We start from the raw sequence: 22,936 nt of genomic DNA, 5'->3' as shown, positions 1-22,936 counted from the left end.
AATTGAGACCACTCTGAAATCTATCTACACCTCTGCAGGTGTAGCTCAAAGACCGGTCATTGCAGGTTGCTGGATGACACATGCAATTCATTCCTGGGCTACTCAAATTCAGGAAGGTCTCTCGGGTGATATGACCTTAGTTACTACTGTAACTTTCCTAAAACACAATCAGGACACGGCAAGAGTCCTCTGTGACTCCCTTAAAGGCTATGGCTGTGTCTGCGCGCATTGCCATATGGTTACGTCAGTGGATTGCTGATGCTGACTCCAAACGTAATGTGGAATCTCTACCCTTCACAGGTGAATGGCTTTTTGGTGTGGTGAATTGGACGCATGGATTTCCAAAACTACTGCTGGGAAATCCACGTTTCTCCCTTCGTGGGCGCCGCCTGCTAGACGTACCTACCCGGGACCGTCTGCTCAGTCCTTTCGGTCCTCCAGATTTCGATCTAGGGCCAGGGGGGCCTCAAACGCAGCTAGAGTCTCCAGATGAAAACCTAAGAAACCAGCCATTGCTGGATCTCAGGACCAGAGCACCAGTTTTGCTTCCGCAAATACTTCAGCATGGCGGTGCCCACCCATCCCGAGAAGATCTCGAGGTGGGAGTTTGGTTACGTCACTACTGCCACATCTGGGACGGTTCCTGCCAAGATGCTTGGGTAAGGGACTATATCTTCAGGGTTACAAGCTGGAGTTCGGCGGTGCTCCTCCCCAACGATTTTTCAAATCAGGCTTACCAGCTTTGGAAAATATGCGTGGTACGCTACTACTGGCAATAAACAAGTTGGTCCAGTCCCAGGTCATTGTTCCAGTACCCCTACAACAATGAGGACAGGGTTACTACTCCAGTCTGTTCGTAGTACCAAATCCAGACGGGTCTGTCGAACCCATTCTGAATCTGAAGTCCTTGAATCCTTACCTGAAGGTTTTCAAATTCAAGATGGAATCTTTTGAGAGCAGTGCTCGCAAGCCTGGAACAACAGGAATTCCTAGTGTCCCTGGATATCAAAGACGCTTACCTCCATATCCCAATTTGGCCTCCTCATCAGGCCTATCTGCGGTTCGCCCTACTGAACGATCACTACCAGTTTCAGGCATTACCCTTCGGCCTGTCTACAGCTCCGAGGGTGTTCATGAAGGTGATGGCGGAAATTATGTTTCAGCTCGAGGTCCAGGGTGCCAACGTAATTCCATACCTGGACGATCTCCTGATAAATGCGAGTTCCAGGGAGCTTCTATTGCTCCATATAGATCGCACTATCCAACTTCTGTCTCACCACGGGTGGATCCTCAATCTGCAGAAGTCTCACCTGGAACCGTCTCGGCAGCTCCTGTTTCTGGGGATGCTCCTGGATACGGTAGCACAGAAAGTGTTTCTCAGAGAGGAAAAAGTGAGAACACTTCAAGAAATAGTTCGCATGGTGCTCTGACCTGCTCGAGTATACATTCATCTTTGCATAAAATTGTTGGGAAAGATGGTGGCCTCGTACGAGGAGATACAGTTCGGAAAGGTTTCATGCCAGACCATTCCAATTGGATATCCTGAACAAGTGGTCCGGTTCCCATATTCAGATGCACCGGATGATTCAGCTGTCAGGCCAGGATTTCACTCCTGTGGTGGCTACAGTCTTCCAACCTGCAGGAAGGTCAACGCTTTGGGATTCAGGATTGGAACCTCCTCACGACGGATGCGAGTCTGAGAGGATGGTGAGCTGTTACCCAGGGGGCGCAGTTCCAGGGCAGGTGGTCTGCTCAGGAGGCCCTCCTTCCGATCAACATCGGGCCATCTACAATGCTCTGATTCAGGCCACAGCTGTGGCGTACATCAGTCAACAAGGAGCGACAAAAAGCAGAGCCTGCATGCGAGAAGTGTCAAGAATACTCTTCTGGGCAGAAAGAGATGAAAGAGCACTGTTCGCAATCTTCATTCCGGGGGTGGACAAATGGGAAGTGGACTTCCTCAGTCGCCACGATCTCCACCCAGAGGAGTGGGGACTACACCCTCAGGTGTTTCAACAGATCATCGACAGGTGGGGCTGCCCACAGATCGACATGATGGCTTCTCGCCTCAACAAGAAGCTTCATTGCTATTGCTTGCGAACCAGAGACCCCCAGGGGAGTGCAGTGGATGCACTGACAACGCCTTGGCCTTACCAGCTGGTTTACCTATTTCCTCCGATTCCGTTGATCCCCAGGGTACTCAAGAGGATCAGGCATCAAGGAGTGCAGGCAATCTTGATTGCCCCGGATTGGCCCCGAAGAGCGTGGTACACGGCTCTTCTGGACGTGTCCGTAGAGGACCCTTGGCCTCTGCCACTAAGAAGAGATCTTCAGCAAGGACCGTTCGTCTACCCGGACTTACGGCGGCTTCGGTTGATGGCATGGAAGTTGAGCGGAACATCCTAGCTCACAAAGAGCTTTCCAAAAAGGTCATTGCCACTATGGTGCAAGCCAGAAAACCTGTGATGTCAAAACACTATCATCATATCTGGCAGAGATATGTCTCTTGATGCGAGGAACGCACATATCCATCTGCGGAATTCCACTTGGGGAGATACCTTTTATTTCCTGCAGACTGGAGTGGATAAAGGTTTACGTCTTGGATCCATTAAGGTCCAGATTTCAGCTCTTTCCCTATTCTTCCAGAAGAAGTTGGCTCTCCTGCCAGAAGTTCAGACCTTCTTACAAGGGGTGCTTCACATACAACCTTCGTTTGTGCCGCCTATGGCACCTTGGGATTTGGATGTGGTGTTACGCTTTCTACAGTCCTCCTGGTTTGAACCGCTGATGACAGTAGAACACAAGTATCTCACGTGGAAGACAGTGATATTACTGGCCCTGGCTTCTGATAGACGTGTCTCAGAATTAGGGGCCTTATCGTGTAAAAGTCCCCACTTGGTCTTTTATGAGAACAGAGCAGAGCTCAGAACTAGACAGCAGTTCCTGCCGAAGGAGGTCTCTGCGTTTCACTTGAATAAAACTATTGTGATTCCGTCCAGTTCTGGCACTTCTGCCCCTCCGGAGGCATTGGCTGCGGTGCAAGCCTTGAACATCTATGTCAAGAGGACGGCTCGGATCAGAAAGACTGATTCCTTGTTCGTGCTGTATGATGCGCAGAAAAAGGGTTGCCCTGCTTCAAACCATTCTATTGCTCATTGGATTCGGCTTACTATCCAACAGACCTATGTGTCGGCAGCCTTACCTGTTCCACAGTCTCTGAAGGCCCACTCTACGAGATCGGTGGAGTCTTCCTGGGCAGCTGCATGTGGAGTCTCGGCCCTCCAACTGTGCCGAGCTGCTACCTGATCGGGGTTGAACACCTTTGTGAAGTTCTACAAATTTGATACCCTGGCCAAAGAGGATACCCAGTTTGGGCAAGCGGTGCTGCAGATGTCTCCACACGTTCCCGCCCGTTCTGGAAGCTTTGGGACATCCCCATCGTACTATTTTGTCCCCAATATCCCTTATGGATGCTAGAGAAAATAGGATTTTAAATACCTACCGGTAAATCCTTTTCTCGTAGTACATAAGGGATCTATGAGGGTCATTCCGAGTTGTTCGCTCGCTAGCTGATTTTAGCAGCATTGCACACGCTAGGCTGCCGCCCTATGGGAGTTTATCTTAGCATAGCAGAATAGCGAACGAAAGATTAGCAGAACTGCTACTAAATAATTCCTTGCAGTTTCTGAGTAGCTCCATACCTACTCACAGATTGCGATCAGCTCAGTCCGTTTAGTTCCTGGTTTGACGTCACAAACACGCCCTGCATTCGGCCAGCCACTCCCCCGTTTCCCCAGCCACTCCTGCATTTTAGCCTGACACGCCTGCGTTTTTTTAGCACTCTCCCGGAAAACGCTCAGTTACCACCCAGAAACGCCCCTTTCCTGTCAATCATTCACCGATCAGCAGTGCGACTGAAAAGCGCCGCAGGATCCACAGCAAAACTGCTAAGTTTTTAGTTAAATAAGTAAGCGCATGCTCCCTGCGTGCCTTGCGCATGCGCAATTACCAACAAATCGCAGCATAGCGAAAATCGGCAACGAGCGAACAACTCGGATTGACCCCCATTGGGCGCCCGCCTCTGTGCGGTGACTTTCCGCATGTTCTCTGTTAGGTGTTACCTGTTCAGCTGTTGCTGTTAATGTTGCCAGCCGTTGTTGGCCCGGTTATGTTTTGGTGTGCTGGTGTGTAAATCTCACCACGCTTATTGGCCCTCATTCCGAGTTGTTCGCTCGCAAGCTGCTTTTAGCAGCTTTGCACACGCTAAGCCGCCGCCTACTGGGAGTGAATCTTAGCATAGTAAAATTGCGAACGAAAGATTAGCAGAATTGCGAATAGACACTTCTTAGCAGTTTCTGAGTAGCTCCACACTTACTCGGCAACTGCGATCAGTTCAGTCAGTTTCGTTCCTGGTTTGACATCACAAACACTCCCAGCGTTCGCCCAGACACTCCCCCGTTTCTTCAGACACTCCCGCGTTTTTCCCAGAAACGGCAGCGTTTTTTCACACACACCCATAAAACGGCCAGTTTCCGCCCACAAACACCCACTTCCTGTCAATCACATTACGATCACCAGAACGAAGAAAAAACCTCGTAATGCCGTGAGTAAAATTCCTAACTGCATAGCAAATTTACTTGGCGCAGTTGCAGTGCGAACATTGCGCATGCGCAATTAGCGGAAAATCGCTGCGATGCAAAGAAAATTACAGAGCGAACAACTCGGAATGACCACCATTGTTGTTATGTTCCTTCTCTCAAGTATGTCATTCTCCTTCGGGCACTGTTTTACCCATAACTGAGCTGTAGGAGGAGGCATAGAGGGGAGGAGCCAGCACACCCAGTTGAAGAAATTTAAAGTGCACTGGCTCCTTTGGACCTGTCTATACCCTATCGTACTAATCTGTCTCCAATATCCCTTATGGACTATGAGAAAAGGATTTACCGGTAGGTATTTAAAATCCTATTTTTTGGACCTCGGAGAGTCAGAATTTTAGATTCCAAAGAATTTCTTATACAATAATAGATACCTTCAGCTGTGACATCTCACAGAGTGCAATTTGATAGCTCTTCCTGTGTTCAGTGCTGCCCCAACCTAGCTAGACAATCCTCCATAATACATTGCTCTGGCAAATTAATTACAGCGTTTTTAATAGGTGATTTCAGCAGAAGTCCTATTTCAAGTTATTCCAGTAATGGTTTTAATTAGGTAAAATCATTTTTTTTTTTCAGCAGAGCCACTCTTATAATGGTAATAATAGGTTTCAAAAGCTTTTGTTTTTTAACCGCAGGTTACATAGTGACCTGCTTTCAATATTTTTAAATAAAAAAATAAGTGAATAAGTGTATGTGGGAAAGTTTTTAAACATCATCCGTTTCTTCAAGAGGAAATTAAAAAATGCTTACACTTTATACACCATGAGGTATATATCAGTGACATGCGGTGAAGTGAATGGCTGGGGAGGCACACATGGGGAGGGGTCTGAATGTCGGGAGCCTGTCTCACCCCCTACTCACTGTAACTCTCTCCTCACTACACCGAGCTACGGAGTCCATTGCCTCTCCTACCTGCATCCTTATGTCTCCTCTTGCTGCTGCTGACTGAGCTCCGGCTACAGTGCAGTTCCTGGTCACATGACACATCCAAGTGTCCATCAGTGCACAAGGCCTGCCCCCACACTCAGAGGCATTCCTCTATTAGCTCCCTTTCTGTGCAGCGTTACTGCCCATGATGTAGCCCCACCCCCAGCCATGCAAAGCAGTGTCTGACTGTAGAACTGAGGCAGAGTTGTTGCTGCCTCATCTCTCTCCTCCTCAGCCCTATCTTCATGGAAGATCAAGTATGGGCTTCTACAGGACAAAGCCCCCAACTCCGACACACGTCTAACAGAAGCTAAGGCCAACAATGTGACAGCCTTCCATGTGAGAAACTTGACCTCAACCTCCTGTAGAGGCTCAAACCAGTCCAACTGGAGGATTTGCAACACCACGTTAAGATCCCAGGGCGCCGTAGGCGGCACAAAGGGAGGTTGGATGTGCAGAACTCCCTTCAAAAAAGTCTGAACCTCAGGGAGGGAAGCCAACTGCTTCTGGAAGAAAATGGATAGGGCTGAAATTTGGACCTTTATGGATCCCAACCTCAGGCCCATATCCACACCTGCTTGCAGGAAGAGGAGAAAACATCCCAGTTGAAACTTCGCCGTAGGAAACTTCTTGGACTCACACCAAGATACATATTTTTTCCAAATACGATGGTAATGTTTAGACGTAACTCCTTTCCTAGCCTGTATCAGGATAGGAATAACCTTGTTCGGAATGCCCTTCCGAGCTAGTATCAGGCGTTCAACCTCCATGCCGTCAAACGCAGCCGTGGTAAGTCTTGATAGGCGAACGGCCCCTGATGCAGCAGGTCCTCCCGAAGAGGAAGAGGCCTCTGCTCTTCTAGCAGTAGATCCAGAAGATCCGCGTACCAAGACCTTCTTGGCCAGTCTGGAATAATGAGGATCGCATGAACCCTTGTTCTCCTTATGAGCTTTAGCACTCTTGGAATGAGTGGAAGTGGAGGAAATACGTACACCGACTGGAACACCCACGGAGTCACTAGGGCGTCCACCGTCACGGCTTGCGGGTCCCTCGACCTGGAACAATACCGACGAAGCTTCTTGTTGAGACGAGAGGCCATCATGTCTATTTGAGGTATACCCCAAAGATTTGCCACCTCCGTGAACACCTCCGGATGGAGTCCCCACTCTCCTGGATGGAGATTGTTTCTGCTGAGGAAGTCCACTTCCCAGATATCTACTCCCGGAATGAAGATTGCTGAAAGCGCCAACATGTGTTTTTCTACCCAGAGGATGATTCTTGTTACCTCTGACATTGCAGCTCTGCTCTTCATTCTGCCCTGTCGGTTTACGTAAGCCACTGTCGTTACATTGTCCGACTGCATTTGAATGGCCCGATTTCTCAGAAGATGGGCCGCTTGGAGAAGACCGTTGTAGACGGCTCTTAGTTCTAGAATGTTTATCGGCTGGCCGGCTTCCAGACTTGACCACCATCCTTGGAAGGTTTCCCCTTGAGTGACTGCGCCACAGCCTCGGAGACTTGCATCCGTGGTTAGAAGGATCCAGTCCTGAATCCCGAACCTGCGGCCCTCCAGAAGGTGAGGTAGTTGCAACCATCAGAGGAGTGAAATCCTGGCCTTTGGTGACAGACGTCTCCTCTGGTGCATATGTAGATGGAATCCCGACCACTTGTCCAGGAGATCCAGTTGGAAGGACCGAGCATGAAACCTTGCATACTGTAGAGCCTCGTAAGTGTCCGCCATCTTTCCCAGAAGGCGAATGCACTGATAAACCAACACCCGGGCTGGCTTCAGGACATGCCGGACCATTGTTTGTATCACCAATGCTTTTTCCTCTGGAAGAAACACCCTCTGCACTTCCGTGTCGAGGATCATTCCCAGAAAGGACAACCTCCTGGTTGGTTCCAAATTTGATTTTGGAAGATTCAGGATCCAACCGTGTACCCTGAGCAGGTGGGTCATGAGTAGGATGGACTGAAACAGCTTCTCCCTGGATGGTGCCTTTATCAGCAGATCGTCCAGATATGGAATTACGTTCACCTGTCTGCGGAGGAGAACCATAATTTTCGCCATCACCTTGGTGAAAACCCTCGGTGCTGTGGAGAGGCCAAATGGCAGAGCCTGGAACTGATAGTGACAGTACAACAGTGCGAATCGGAGATAAGCCTGATGCGGCAGCCAAATCGGAATGTGGAGGTAGGCATCCTTGATATCCAGGGATACCAGGAATTCCCCCTCTTCCAGACTTGATATCACCGCCCTTAGAGACTCCATTTTGAACTTGGAACTCCTTCAGAAAGGGATTTAGCGATTTTAGGTTCAGAATGGGCCTGACCGAACCATCCGGTTTCGGTACCACGTAAAGGTTCGAATAGTAACCTTTGTTTTGCAGATGAAGAGGGACCAGTACAATAACCTGTGTCTCCACCAACTTCTGGACGGCTGCCTGCAGGACAGCCCTGTCTGCCAGCAAAGCTGGCATGCCTGATTTAAAGATCTGGTGAGGAGGGAGATCTTGAAATTCCAGCCGGTACCCCTGGGACACAATATCTTTATACCCAGGGATCCAGGCCGGACGACACCCAGACGTGACTGAAATGTCTGAGTCAGGCCGCGTGGTCCATTGTCATGCTGAGGCCTTTTTGTACCTGAAGCAGGCTTCTGTTCCTGGGAACCCGCAGCAGCAGGTTTCTTGGGTTTTGGCCGACCTCATCTAAAGAAGGTGTAAGACGGTTTGGCCTTTCTTGTTTTAGAAACCCGAAAAGGACTGTGATGCAGCTGACGAAAAGGGTTTCTTCATAGTAGGTGCAGCTGAGGGAAAAAAAGGTGACTTACCCGCTGTAGCCGTGGAGATCCATGTATCTAATGCTTCCCCAAAGAGAGCCTGACCTGTGTAGGGTAGGGTCTCCACACCTCTCCTGGATTCCGCGTCGGCAGACCACTGGTGCAGCCAAAGTCCCCTACGAGCTGAGACAGACATGGAAGAAATTCCTGCAGCCATGGAACCCAGGTCTTTCATGGATTCTACGAGAAATCCTGCCGAATCCTGAATGTTACGCAAAAACAATTCAACATCAGATTTATCCATAGTGTCCACATCTAATGTGCCTGACCACTTTACTATAGCTTTGGTAATCCAAGCACTGGCAATAGTGGGACGTGATATAGCCCCTGAAGCTGTGTACATGGATTTAATCGTATTATCAGTTTTACGATCAGCCGGCTCTTTCAAGGCGGTGGATCCTGGAACAGGTAATACCACCTTTTTTGAGAGTCTGGATACAGACGCCTCAACAATGGGCGCGTTTTCCCATTTTTTTCCTATCCTCCACAGGGAAAGGAAATGCCACCAGGACCCTTTTAGGGATCTGGATTTTTTTCTCAGGGATTTCCAAAGCTTTTACAAAAATAGCATTTAATTCTTTTGACGCAGGAAAGGTTAGCGAGGCTTTCTTATTTCCAGTAAAGAAAGCCTCCTCAACCTGCACAGGTGTTGTATCAGTAATATTCAACACATCCCTAATGGCCTCTATCATCAACTGCACCCTGTAATAAGTTCCACCTGTGGACCTTTTAAAATATGTCAGTGAGTAATTAATACACCTGTCTACCTGCTGGGTTACCTGCAAAACATGCACTGTGTGGGGTCCTGAGGACCGAGGTTGAGTACCTGTGCACTACAGTATGTCGATATGCTGAATGTCAGCTTTCACAAAGTCGATATTATGTCAACGTCAGCATTGTGAATGTTGATATTTTAGTCCATGTTGACATTCAGACAGGCTGAGTTGGAGCAGGGATTGGAATCGAGGCCATGCCAGATCCCTTTAAGTGTTTATTATAGATGAGGAGGAATCTTATGAAACAACTCGCACACTATGAACGGCTATTAGCATGGCGCGTCACTATACCAGTACTGTGGTGCGATATTGAGTGGCCTTCGGCGTGATGTTAAGCCATACTTGCCTACCTGACCCTCTCCATGAGGGAGAAAATGCTCTGTTCCTGGACTTTCCTGGTAATGTATGATTGCCATCACCTGTGGTGAAACACCTTTCAATTAACTAGCTCACCACAGGTGATGGCAATCATACATTACCAGGAAAGTCCAGGAACAGAGCATTTTCTCCCTCATGGAGGGGGTCAGGTAGGCAAGTATGTGTTAAGCAAAGCTAGGTAAGGACACATCTGTATGCCGTTCTTACCTTTTTATTTTTAGCACTCTTTTAAATGTGTTGCTCTTATGTTTTTTTGATCACCTTTTTCCGGGAACGACTGGATCGTAATGGCAGGGGAGTATCTAGGAGCCTGAGCGCCCCTGGCAAAGTCAGGGGCTGGTGACCCAAGACACACACCCCCTCACCCCCCCCCCCCCTCACACACACACACACACACACACACACGCATATACATATTTGAAATAAGGAAGGCGTGTCAAAAAAGGAATGTGGCCTTATTAGGAAAGGGGCATGGCCTCACAATATTGCTTCCAATTCAAATTATGATGCACAGTATCACATTACATTGCACAGTAGTATCCATTACTCACATTAAAAACGCACAGTAGTGTCTCTTATTCACGTTACGCTACACTGTCGTACCCCTATAGAAAACACCATCTATACAGGGCATATGGGGAATGCAAATAGAAAATGGGAATGTGGTCCAGTGCTAATAAATATATTTCTTATTTTATATGTAGAATGCAGTCAAACCACAGTTGCCATTAGTATATCTGATCCTGGTCATAGGCACACACATACAGTATACACTTTCATACATAGTCACACACAAAACACATGCAGTACATATGATATACAGTACAGTCACACATGCAGTAGATACAAATACAGTCACATACATACATACATACATACATACATACATAGTTACACACTTATTCACATACATAGTCACACACTAATACACACAGAAATACAGTAGATACTCATATACACACAAACATACATACAGACATAGTCACACACTTACATAAATTCAGTCACAGACACACATACAGACAGACTATATAGTGTCACCCCCACCCCCCACATTACAGACAGGGTACGCTGACTACATGTACTCTAGTAGATCGATGTCCTCTCTCCCTCTCGTCCATGCTGCTGGCCTCACTGGTAGTGAGTGCCGTGCTTCCACTCCGTCCACTGCCCTAGCGCAATGCAGTGCCTCAATCCCCCCCCCCCCCCCTTCCTCCCCATAATCCGGCTCTGACTATACCTGGTGACTGTCTGTTACTGCCGGCGCAGGTGTCCAGCGGCACAGCTCCGCAGTAGTGATTAGTCAGACTCAATGTAGTGATGAGCGGGTTCGGATCCTCGGAACCCGAACCCCCCCGAACTTCACCCTTTTTACACGGGTCCGAGGCAGATTCCAACCTTCCCGCCTTGCTCGGTTAACCCGAGCGCGCCCGAACGTCATCATCCCGCGGTCGGATTCTCGCGAGATTTGTATTCTATATAAGGAGCCGCGCGTCGCCGCCATTTTTCACTCGTGCATTGGAAATGATAGTGAGAGGACGTGGCTGGCGTCCTCTCAGTTTTATTCAGGTGGCTGCAAATGTCTGTGCTCACTGCTTTATTGTGGGGACTGGGGACCAGCAGTATCATATAGGAGGCGTACAGTGCAGAGTTTTGCTGACCAGTGACCACCAGTATTATACGTTCTCTGCCTGAAAAACGCTCCATATCTGTGCTCAGTGTGCTGCAAATGTCTGTGCTCACTGCTTTATTGTGGGGACTGGGGACCAGCAGTATTATATAGGAGGAGTACAGTGCAGAGTTTTGCTGACCAGTGACCACCAGTATTATACGTTCTCTGCCTGAAAAACGCTCCATATCTGTGCTCAGTGTGCTGCATATATCTGTGCTCACACTGCTTTATTGTGGGGACTGGGGACCCTCAGTATTATATAGGAGGAGTACAGTGCAGAGTTTTGCTGACCAGTGACCACCAGTATTATACGTTCTCTGCCTGAAAAATGCTCCATATCTGTGTTCAGTGTGCTGCATATATCTGTGCTCACACTGCTTTATTGTGGGGACTGGGGACCACCAGTATTATATAGGAGGAGTACAGTGCAGAGTTTTGCTGACCAGTGACCACCAGTATTATACGTGCTCTGCCTGAAAAACGCTCCATATCTGTGCTCAGTGTGCTGCATATATCTGTGCTCACACTGCTTTATTGTGGGGACTGGGGACCACCAGTATTATATAGGAGGAGTACAGTGCAGAGTTTTGCTGACCAGTGACAACCAGTATTATACGTTCTCTGCCTGAAAAACGCTCCATATCTGTGCTCAGTGTGCTGCATATATCTGTGCTCACACTGCTTTATTGTGGGGACTGGTGACCACCAGTATTATATAGGAGGAGTACAGTGCAGAGTTTTGCTGACCAGTGACCACCAGTATTATATGTTCTCTGCCTGAAAAACGCTCCATGTCTGTGCTCAGTGTGCTGCATATATCTGTGCTCGCACTGCTTTATTGTGGGGACTGGGGACCACCAGTATTATATAGGAGGAGTACAGTGCAGAGTTTTGCTGACCAGTGACCACCAGTATTATACGTTCTCTGCCTGAAAAACGCTCCATATCTGTGCTCAGTGTGCTGCATATATCTGTGCTCACACTACTTTATTGTGGGGACTGGGGAGCAGCTGTATTATATAGGAGGAGTACAGTGCAGAGTTTTGCTGACGAGTGACCACCAGTATTATACGTTCTCTGCCTGAAAAACGCTCCATATCAGTGCTCAGTGTGCTGCATATATCTGTGCTCACACTGCTTTATTGTGGGGACTGGGGACCACCAGTATTATATAGGAGGAGTACAGTGCAGAGTTTTGCTGACCAGTGACCACCAGTATTATACGTTCTCTGCCTGAAAAACGCTCCATATCTGTGCTCAGTGTGCTGCATATATCCATACCTCCCAACTGTCCCGATTTTCGCGGGACAGTCCAGTTTTTTGGGGACTGTCCCGCTGTCCCACCCGCGGGCCACAGTGTCCCGCGGTGGGGGGGTCAGTTGGGAGACTCTGTCAATCGCTGCTCTAGCAGAGCAGCGGTGAATAGACGCTGTGCGCACGCGCACAGTGTTTATTCAGTGGAGTCAGAGGGAGAGGGGGCGTGCCAGCGCCTCACAGAGCGCTGGGCATGCCCCCTCAGTGACGAAAACGGCGGCGTGGCTCGCTATCGCGGGTCCTCCCGTGAAGCCACACCCCCTTTTCGTAGGCCACACCCCTTTTCGGGAGCGCGCGTGGCTTCGCCGCGCGAGTGTCCCGCTCCACAAAGTATCAAAGTTGGGAGGTATGATATATCTGTGCTCACACTGCTTTATTGTGGGGACTGGGGACCACCAGTATTATATAGGAGGAGTACAGTGCAGAGTTTTGCTGACCAGTGACCACCAGTATTGTACGTTCTCTGCCTGAAAAACGCTCCATATCTGTGCTCAGTGTGCTGCATATATCTGTGCTCACACTGCTTTATTGTGGGGACTGGGGACCACCAGTCTTATATAGGAGGAGTACAATGCAGAGTTTTGCTGACCAGTGACCACCAGTATTATACGTTCTCTGCCTGAAAAACGCTCCATATCTGTGCTACATTGTAGTATATAGTAGGAGTACAGTGCATAATTTTGCTGACCACCAGCATATAATATATAGCAGTACGGTAAAGTAGGCCACTGCTCTACCTACCTCTGTGTCGTCAAGTATACTATCCATCCATACCCGTGGTGCATTTCAGTTGTGCGCAGTATATATAGTAGTAGGCCATTGCTATTGATACTGGCATATAATTCCACACATTAAAAAATGGAGTACAAAAATGTGGAGGGTAAAATAGGGAAAGATCAAGATCCACTTCCACCGCGTGCTGAAGCTGCTGCCACTAGTCATGGCCGAGACGATGAAATGCCATCAACGTCGTCTGCCAAGGCCGATGCCCAATGTCATAGTAGAGAGCATTTAAAATCCAAAAAAATAAAGCTCAGTAAAATGACCCAAAAATCTAAATCAAAATCGTCTGAGGAGAAGCATAAACTTGCCAATGTGCCATTTACGACACGGAGTGGCAAGGAACAGCTGAGGCCCTGGCCTATGTTCAAGGCTAGTGGTTCAGCTTCACATGAGGATGGAAGCACTCATCCTCCTGCTAGAAAACTTAAAAGAGTTAAGATGGCAAAAGCACAGCAAAGAACTGTGCGTTCTTCTAAATCACAAATCCCCAAGGAGAGTCCAATTGTGTCGGTTGTGATGCCTGACCTTCCCAACACTGGACGGGAAGAGGTTGCGCCTTCCACCATTTGCACGCCCCCTGCAAGTGCTGGAAGGAGCACCCGCAGTCCAGTTCCTGATAGTCAAATTGAAGATGTCACTGTTGAAGTACACCAGGATGAGGATATGGGTGTTGCTGGCGCTGGGGAGGAAATTGACAAGGAGGATTCTGATGGTGAGGTGGTTTGTTTAAGTCAGGCACCCGGTGAGACACCTGTTGTCCGTGGGACGAATATGGCCATTGACATGCCTGGTCAAAATCCAAAAAAAAACACCTCTTCGGTGTGGAATTATTTCAACAGAAATGCGGACAACTGGTGTCAAACCGTGTGTTGCCTTTGTCAAGCTGTAATAAGTAGGGGTAAGGATGTTAACCACCTAGGAACATCCTCCCTTATACGTCACCTGGACCGCATTCATCAGAAGTCTGTGACAAGTTCAAAAACTTTGGATGACAGCGGAAGCAGTCCACTGACCACTAAATCCCTTCCTCTTGTAACCAAGCTCCTGCAAACCACACCACCAACTCCCTCAGTGTCAATTTCCTCCTTACACAGGAAAGCCAATAGTCCTGCAGGCCATGTCACTGTCAAGTCTGACGAGTCCTCTCCTGCCTGGGATTCCTCCGATGCATCCTTGAGTGTAACGCCTACTGCTGCTGGCGCTGCTGTTGTTGGTGCTGGGAGTCGATCGTCATCCCAGAGGGGAAGTCGGAAGACCACTTGTACTACTTCCAGTAAGCAATTGACTATCCAACAGTCCTTTGCGAGGAAGATGAAATATCACAGCAGTCATCCTGCTGCAAAGCGGATAACTCAGGCCTTGGCAGCCTGGGTGGTGAGAAACATGTTTCCGGTATCCACCGTTAATTCACAGGCAACTACAGACTTGATTGAGGTACTGTATCCCCAGTACCAAATACCATCTAGGTTCCATTTCTCTAGGCAGGCGATACCGAAAATGTACACAGACGTCAGAAAAAGAGTCACCAGTGTCCTAAAAAATGCAGTTGTACCCAATGTCCACTTAACCACGGACATGTGGACAAGTGGAGCAGGGCAGACTCAGAACTATATGACTGTGACAGCCCACTGGGTAGATGTATTGCCTCCCGCAGCAAGAACAGCAGCGGCGGCACCAGTAGCAGCATCTCGCAAATGCTAACTCGTTCCTAGGCAGGTTACGCTTTGTATCACCGCTTTCCATAAGAGGCACACAGCTGACAACCTCTTACGGAAACTGAGGAACATCATCGCAGAATGGCTTACCCCAATTGGACTCTCCTGGGGATTTGTGACATCGGACAACGCCATCAATATTGTGCGTGCATTACATCTGGGCAAATTCCAGCACGTCCAATGTTTTGCACATACATTGAATTTGGTGGTGCAGAATTATTTAAAAAACGTCAGGGGTGTGCAAGAGATGCTGTCGGTGGCCTGAAGAATTGCGGGCCACTTTCGGCATTCAGCCACCGCGTGCCGAAGACTGGAGCACCAGCAAACAGTCCTGAACCTGCCCTGCCATCATCTGAAGCAAGAGGTGGTAACGAGGTGGAATTCAACCCTCTATATGCTTCAGAGGATGGAGGAGCAGCAAAAGGCCATTCAAGCCTATACATCTGCCTACGATATAGGCAAAGGAGGGGGAATACACCTGACTCAAGCGCAGTGGAGAATGATTTCAACGTTGTGCAAGGTTCTGCAACCCTTTGAACTTGCCACACGTGAAGTCAGTTCAGACACTGCCAGCCTGAGTCAGGTCATTCCCCTCATCAGGCTTTTGCAGAAGAAGCTGGAGAGATTGAAGGAGGAGCTAAAACAGAGCGATTCCGCTAGGCATGTGGGACTTGTGGATGGAGCCCTTAATTCGCTTAACCAGGAATCACGGGTGATCAATATGTTGAAATCAGAGCACTTAATTTTGGCCACCGTGCTTGATCCTAGATTTAAAACCTACGTTGTATCTCTCTTTTCGTCTGACACAAGTCTGCAGAGGTTCAAAGACCTGCTGGTGAGAAAATTGTCAAGTCAAGCGGAACGTGATCCGTCAACAGCTCCTCCTTCACATTCTCCCGCAACTGGGGGTGCGAGGAAAAGGCTAAGAATTCCGAGCCCACCCGCTGGCGGTGATGCAGGGCAGTCTGGAGCGAGTGCTGACATCTGGTCCGGACTGAAGGACCTGCCAACGATTACTGACATGTCGTCTACTGTCACTGCATATGATTCCGTCACCATTGAAAGAATTGTGGAGGATTATATGAGTGACCGCATCCAAGTAGGCACGTCAGACAGTCCGTACGTATACTGGCAAGAAAAAGAGGCAATTTGGAGGCCCTTGCACAAACTGGCTTTATTTTACCTGAGTTGCCCCCCCTCCAGTGTGTACTCCGAAAGAGTGTTTAGTGCAGCCGCTCACCTTGTCAGCAATCGGTGTACGAGGTTACTTCCAGAAAATGTGGAGAAGATGATGTTCATCAAAATGAATTATAATCAATTCCTCCATGGAGACATTCACCAGCAGCAATTGCCTCCAGAAAGTACACAGGGACCTGAGATGTTGGATTCCAGTGGGGACGAATTAATAATCTGTGATGAGGGGGATGTACACAGTGAAAGGGGTGAGGAATCGGATGATGAGGAGGAGGTGGACATCTTGCTTCTGTAGAGCCAGTTTGTGGAAGGAGAGATTGATTGCTTCTTTTTTGGTGGGGGCCCAAACCAACCAGTCATTTCAGTCACAGTCGTGTGGCAGACCCTGTCGCTGAAATGATGGGTTCGTTAAAGTGTGCATGTCCTGTTTATACAACATAAGGGTGGGTGGGAGGGCCCAAGGACAATTCCATCTTGCACCTCTTTTTTCTTTCATTTTTCTTTGCATCATGTGCTGTTTGGGGACAATTTTTTTGAAGTGCCATCCTGCCTGACACTGCAGTGCCACTCCTAGATGGGCCAGGTGTTTGTGTCGGCCACTTGTGATGCTTAGCTTAGCCATCCAGCGACCTTGGTGCACCTCTTTTTTTTCTTTGCATCATGTGCTGTTTGGGGACTATTTTTTAAATCTGCCATCCTCTCTGACACTGCAGTGCCACTCCTAGATGGGCCAGGTGTTTGTGTAGGTCACTTGGGTCGCTTAGCTTAGTCACACAGCTACCTCATTGCGCCTCTTTTTCTCTGACGTCCTAGTGGATGCCGGGTACTCCGTAAGGACCATGGGGAATAGACGGGCTCCGCAGGAGACTGGGCACTCTTAAAAGAAAGATTAGGTACTATATCTGGTGTGCACTGGCTCCTCCCTCTATGCCCCTCCTCCAGACCTCAGTTAGAATCTGTGCCCGGCCAGAGCTGGATGCACCTAGTGGGCTCTCCTGAGCTTACTAGAAAAGAAAGTATTTGTTAGGTTTTTTATTTTCAGTGAGATCTGCTGGCAACAGACTCACTGCTACGAGGGACTGAGGGGAGAGAAACAAACCTACCTGCTTGCAGCTAGCTTGTGCTTCTAAGGCTACTGGACACCATTAGCTCCAGAGGGATCGAACACAGGGCCCGACCTCGATCGTCCGTTCCCGGAGCCGCGCCGCCGTCCCCCTTGCAGAGCCAGAAGACGGAAGAACCAGGAGAAAATCGGCGCCTGAAGACTCCGGTCTTCAATAAGGTAGCGCACAGCACTGCAGCTGTGCGCCATTGCTCCCACAGCACACCACACGCTCCGGTCACTGGTGGGTGCAGGGCGCTGGGGGGGGGGCGCCTTGGGCAGCAATAAGTATACCTTTTGGCAAATGTGCACATAATACAGTTATAAACTGTATATGTGCCTAATCCCCCGCCATTAACATTATTAAAAAAGCGGGAGAAGCCCGCCGCGGAGGGGGCAGGGCTATCTCTCTCAGCACACCGGCGCCATTTTCTCTTCACAGCTCCGCTGGAAGGACGCTCCCCAGGCTCTCCCCTGCAGTATACACTACAAGAAGGGTAAAAAAGAGTGGGGGGGGCACATAAATTTAGGCGCAAAAGGTGATATAAGCAGCTATTGGGGGAAAATTCACTTTGTGTTAGTGTAAATCCCTCTGTTATATAGCGCTCTGGTGTGTGCTGGCATACTCTCTCTCTGTCTCCCCAAAGGACTTTGTGGGGTCCTGTCCTCAGTCAGAGCATTCCCTGTGTGTGTGCGGTGTGTCGGTACGGCTGTGTCGACATGTTTGATGAGGACGCTTACGTGGAGGCGAAGCAAGAGCCGATAAGTGTGATGTCGCCCCCTGCGGGGCCGACAGCAGAGTGGATGGATATGTGGAAGGTATTAACCGACAGTGTCAACTCCTTGCATAAAAGGTTCGATGACGTAACAGCTTTGGGACAGCCGGCATCTCAGCCCGCGCCTACCCAGGCGTCTCAGAGGCCGTCAGGGGCTCAAAAACGCCCGCTACCTCAGATGGCAGACACAGATGTCGACACGGAGTCTGACTCCAGTGTAGACGAGGATGAGACAAATGTACAGTCCACAAGGGCCATCCGATGCATGATTACGGCAATGAAAAATGTGTTGCACATTTCTGACATTAACCCGGTTACCACTAAAAAGGGTATTATGTTTGGGGAGAAAAAGCAGCCAGTGACTTTTCCCCCATCTGATGAGTTAAATGAATTGTGTGAAGAAGCGTGGTGTTCCCCAGATAAGAAATTAGTGATTTCTAAGAGGTTACTAATGGCGTACCCTTTCCCGCCAACGGACAGGTTACGTTGGGAAACATCCCCTAGGGTGGACAAGGCGCTCACACGCTTATCAAAAAAGGTGGCACTGCCATCTCAGGATTCGGCCGCCTTAAAGGAGCCTGCAGATAGAAAGCAGGAGGCTATCCTGAAGTCTGTGTATACACACTCAGGTACTATACTGAGACCTGCAATTGCTTCAGCATGGATGTGTAGTGCTGCAGCTGCTTGGTCTGATACCCTGTCAGATAACATTGATTCCCTTGACAGGGATACTATTTTGCTAACCATAGAGCATATTAAAGACGTCGTCTTATATATGAGGGATGCACAGAGGGACATTTGCCGGCTGGCATCTAGAATTAATGCAATGTCCATTTCTGCCAGGATAGTATTATGGACTCGGCAGTGGACAGGTGATGCTGATTCTAAAAGGCACATGGAGGTTTTGCCTTATAAAGGTGAGGAATTGTTTGGGGACGGTCTCTCGGACCTCGTATCCACAGCAACAGCTGGGAAGTCGACTTTTTTACCTCAGGTTCCCTCACAGCCTAAGAAAGCACCGTATTATCAAGTACAGTCCTTTCGGCCTCAGAAAGGCAAGCGGGTCAGAGGCGCGTCCTTTCTGCCCAGAGGCAGGGGTAGAGGGAAAAAGCTGCACCAGACAGCCAGTTCCCAGGAACAAAAATCCTCCCCTGCTTCCACTAAGTCCACTGCATGACGCTGGGGCTCCACAGGTGGAGCCAGGTGCGGTGGGGGCGCGTCTCCGGAACTTCAGCGACCAGTGGTTTCGCTCACAGGTGGATCTCTGGGTTCTACAAGTGGTATCTCAGGGATACAAGCTGGAGTTCGAGGCGTCTCCCCCTCGCCGTTACCTCAAATCAGCCTTGCCAGCTGCTCCCAAGGAAAGGGAGGTAGTACTGGCGGCAATTCACAAGCTGTACCTTCAGCAGGTGATAATCAAAGTTCCCCTCCTTCAACAGGGACGGGGTTACTATTCCACAATGTTTGTGGTACCGAAACCAGACGGTTCGGTGAGACCCATTCTAAATTTGAAATCCTTGAACACTTATATAAGGAAGTTCAAGTTCAAAATGGAATCGCTCAGGGCGGTTATTGCAAGCCTGGAAGAGGGGGATTTTATGGTGTCACTGGACATCAAGGATGCTTACCTACATGTCCCCATTTACCCACCTCACCAGGAGTACCTCAGGTTTGTGGTACAGGACTGTCATTACCAATTCCAGACGTTGACGTTTGGTCTGTCCACGGCACCGAGGGTATTTACCAAGGTAATGGCCGAAATGATGATACTCCTTCGAAAGAAGGGAGTTATAATTATCCCGTACTTGGACGATCTCCTTATAAAGGCAAGGTCCAAGGAGCAGTTGTTAGTCGGAGTAGCACTATCTCGGGAAGTGCTACAACAGCACGGCTGGATTCTGAATATCCCAAAGTTGCAGCTGTTCTTGGGCATGATTCTGGACACAGAACAGAAGAAGGTGTTTCTCCCGGAGGAGAAGGCCCAAGAATTGTCATCTCTGGTCAGGGACCTCCTGAAACCAAAACAGGTGTCGGTGCATCACTGCACGCGAGTCCTGGGAAAGATGGTAGCTTCTTACGAAGCAATTCCCTTCGGCAGGTTCCATGCAAGGATCTTTCAGTGGGATCTGTTAGATAAGTGGTCCGGATCGCATCTTCAGATGCATCGGTTGATCACCCTGTCCCCGAGGGCCAGGGTGTCTCTGCTGTGGTGGCTGCAGAGTGCTCATCTTCTCGAGGGCCGCAGATTCGGCATTCAGGACTGGGTCCTGGTGACCACGGATGCAAGCCTCCGAGGTTGGGGGGCAGTCACTCAGGGAAGAAACTTCCAAGGACAGTGGTCGAGTCAGGAGACTTCCCTACACATAAATATTCTGGAACTAAGGGCCATTTACAATGCCCTGAGTCAAGCAGAACCCCTGCTTCAAAACCAACCGGTGCTGATTCAGTCAGACAACATCACGGCTGTCGCCCATGTAAACGACAGGGCGGCACAAGAAGCAGGATGGCGATGGCAGAAGCCACAAGGATTCTTCGATGGGCGGAGAATCACGTGCTAGCACTGTCAGCGGTGTTCATTCCGGGAGTGGACAACTGGGAAGCAGACTTCCTCAGCAGGCACGACCTCCACCCGGGAGAGTGGGGACTTCATCCAGAAGTCTTCAAGCTGATTGTAAATCGTTGGGAAAGGCCACAGGTGGACATGATGGCGTCCCGCCTCAACAAAAAGCTAAAAAGATATTGCTCCAGGTCAAGGGACGCTCTAGTGACACCGTGGGTGTACCAGTCGGTTTATGTGTTCCCTCCTCTTCCTCTCATACCAAAGGTACTGAGGATAATAAGAAAGAGAGGAGTAAGAACTATACTCATCGTTCCGGATTGGCCAAGAAGAACTTGGTACCCGGAACTACAAGAAATGATCTCAGAGGACCCTTGGCCTCTGCCGCTCCGACAGGACCTGCTACAGCAGGGGCCCTGTCTGTTCCAAGAATTACCGCGGCTGCGTTTGACGGCATGGCGGTTGAACGCCGGATCCTAATGGAAAAGGGCATTCCGGATGAAGTCATTCCTACGCTGATAAAAGCTAGGAAGGATGTGACAGCAAAACATTATCACCGCATATGGCGAAAATATGTTGCTTGGTGTGAGGCCAGGAAGGCCCCAACAGAGGAATTTCAGCTGGGTCGATTTCTGCACTTCCTACAGTCAGGAGTGACTATGGGCCTAAAATTGGGATCCATAAAAGTCCAGATTTCGGCCCTGTCTATTTTCTTTCAAAAAGAACTGGCTTCACTGCCTGAAGTTCAGACGTTTGTTAAGGGAGTGTTGCATATTCAGCCCCCTTTTATGCCTCCAGTGGCACCTTGGGATCTCAACGTTGTGTTGGATTTCCTAAAATCACATTGGTTTGAGCCACTTCAGACCGTGGAGTTGAAGTATCTCACGTGGAAGGTAGTCATGCTGTTGGCCTTGGCCTCAGCTAGGCGTGTGTCAGAATTGGCGGCTTTGTACTGTAAAAGCCCATATCTGATTTTCCATATGGACAGGGCAGAATTGAGGACTCGTCCCCAATTTCTCCCAAAGGTGGTATCAGCGTTTCATTTGAACCAACCTATTGTGGTGCCTGCGGCTACTCGGGACTTGGAGGATTCCAAGTTGCTGGACGTAGTCCGGGCCCTGAAAATCTATGTTCCAGGACGGCTAGAGTCAGAAAAACTGACTCGCTGTTTATCCTGCATGCACCCAACAAGCTGGGTGCTCCTGCTTCAAAGCAGACTATTGCTCGCTGGATCTGTAGCACGATTCAACTTGCACATTCTGCGGCTGGACTGCCGCATCCTAAATCAGTAAAAGCCCATTCCACGAGGAAGGTGGGCTCTTCTTGGGCGGCTGCCCGAGGGGTCTCGGCTTTACAACTTTGCCGAGCTGCTACTTGGTCGGGATCAAACACTTTTGCAAAATTCTACAAGTTTGATACCCTGGCTGAGGAGGACCTTGAGTTTGCTCATTCGGTGCTGCAGAGTCATCCGCACTCTCCCGCCCGTTTGGGAGCTTTGGTATAATCCCCATGGTCCTTACGGAGTACCCAGCATCCACTAGGACGTCAGAGAAAATAAGAATTTACTCACCGGTAATTCTATTTCTCGTAGTCCGTAGTGGATGCTGGGAGCCCGTCCCAAGTGCGGACTTTCTGCAATACATGTATATAGTTATTGCTTAACTATAGGGTTATTGTTATGAGCCATCTGTTGAATGAGGCTCAGTTGTTGTTCATACTGTTAACTGGGTATAGTTATCACAAGTTGTACGGTGTGATTGGTGTGGCTGGTATGAGTCTTACCCTGGATTCCAAATCCTTTCCTAGTAATGTCAGCTCTTCCGGGCACAGTTTCCCTAACTGAGGTCTGGAGGAGGGGCATAGAGGGAGGAGCCAGTGCACACCAGATATAGTACCTAATCTTTCTTTTAAGAGTGCCCAGTCTCCTGCGGAGCCCGTCTATTCCCCATGGTCCTTACGGAGTACCCAGCATCGACTACGGACTACGAGAAATAGAATTACCGGTGAGTAAATTCTTATTTTTTCTTTGCATCATGTGCTGTTTGGGGACTATCTGCATGCCTGACACTGCAGTGCCACTCCTAGATGGGCCAGGAGTTTGTGTCGGCCACTTGTGTCGCTTAGCTTAGCCATCCAGCGACCTTGGTGCACCTCTTTTTTTCTTTGCATCATGTGCTGTTTGGGGACTATTTTTTTGAAGTGCCATCCTGCCTGACACTGCAGTGCCACTCCTAGATGGGCCAGG

At 49.1% G+C, this 22,936-nt stretch overlaps 1 protein-coding gene across 4 annotated transcripts in view; it reads left to right on the top strand.

Moving 5' to 3' along the window:
* Positions 1-22,936, top strand: part of PPP2R2C (protein phosphatase 2 regulatory subunit Bgamma) — a 319,744-nt gene that overhangs the window by 131,045 nt on the left and 165,763 nt on the right. The window lies entirely within an intron of this gene.

Source organism: Pseudophryne corroboree, chromosome 1, assembly GCF_028390025.1.
Source record: "Pseudophryne corroboree isolate aPseCor3 chromosome 1, aPseCor3.hap2, whole genome shotgun sequence".
Taxonomy (NCBI): domain Eukaryota; kingdom Metazoa; phylum Chordata; class Amphibia; order Anura; family Myobatrachidae; genus Pseudophryne; species Pseudophryne corroboree.
This window is presented reverse-complemented; position numbering and strand designations above follow the sequence as displayed.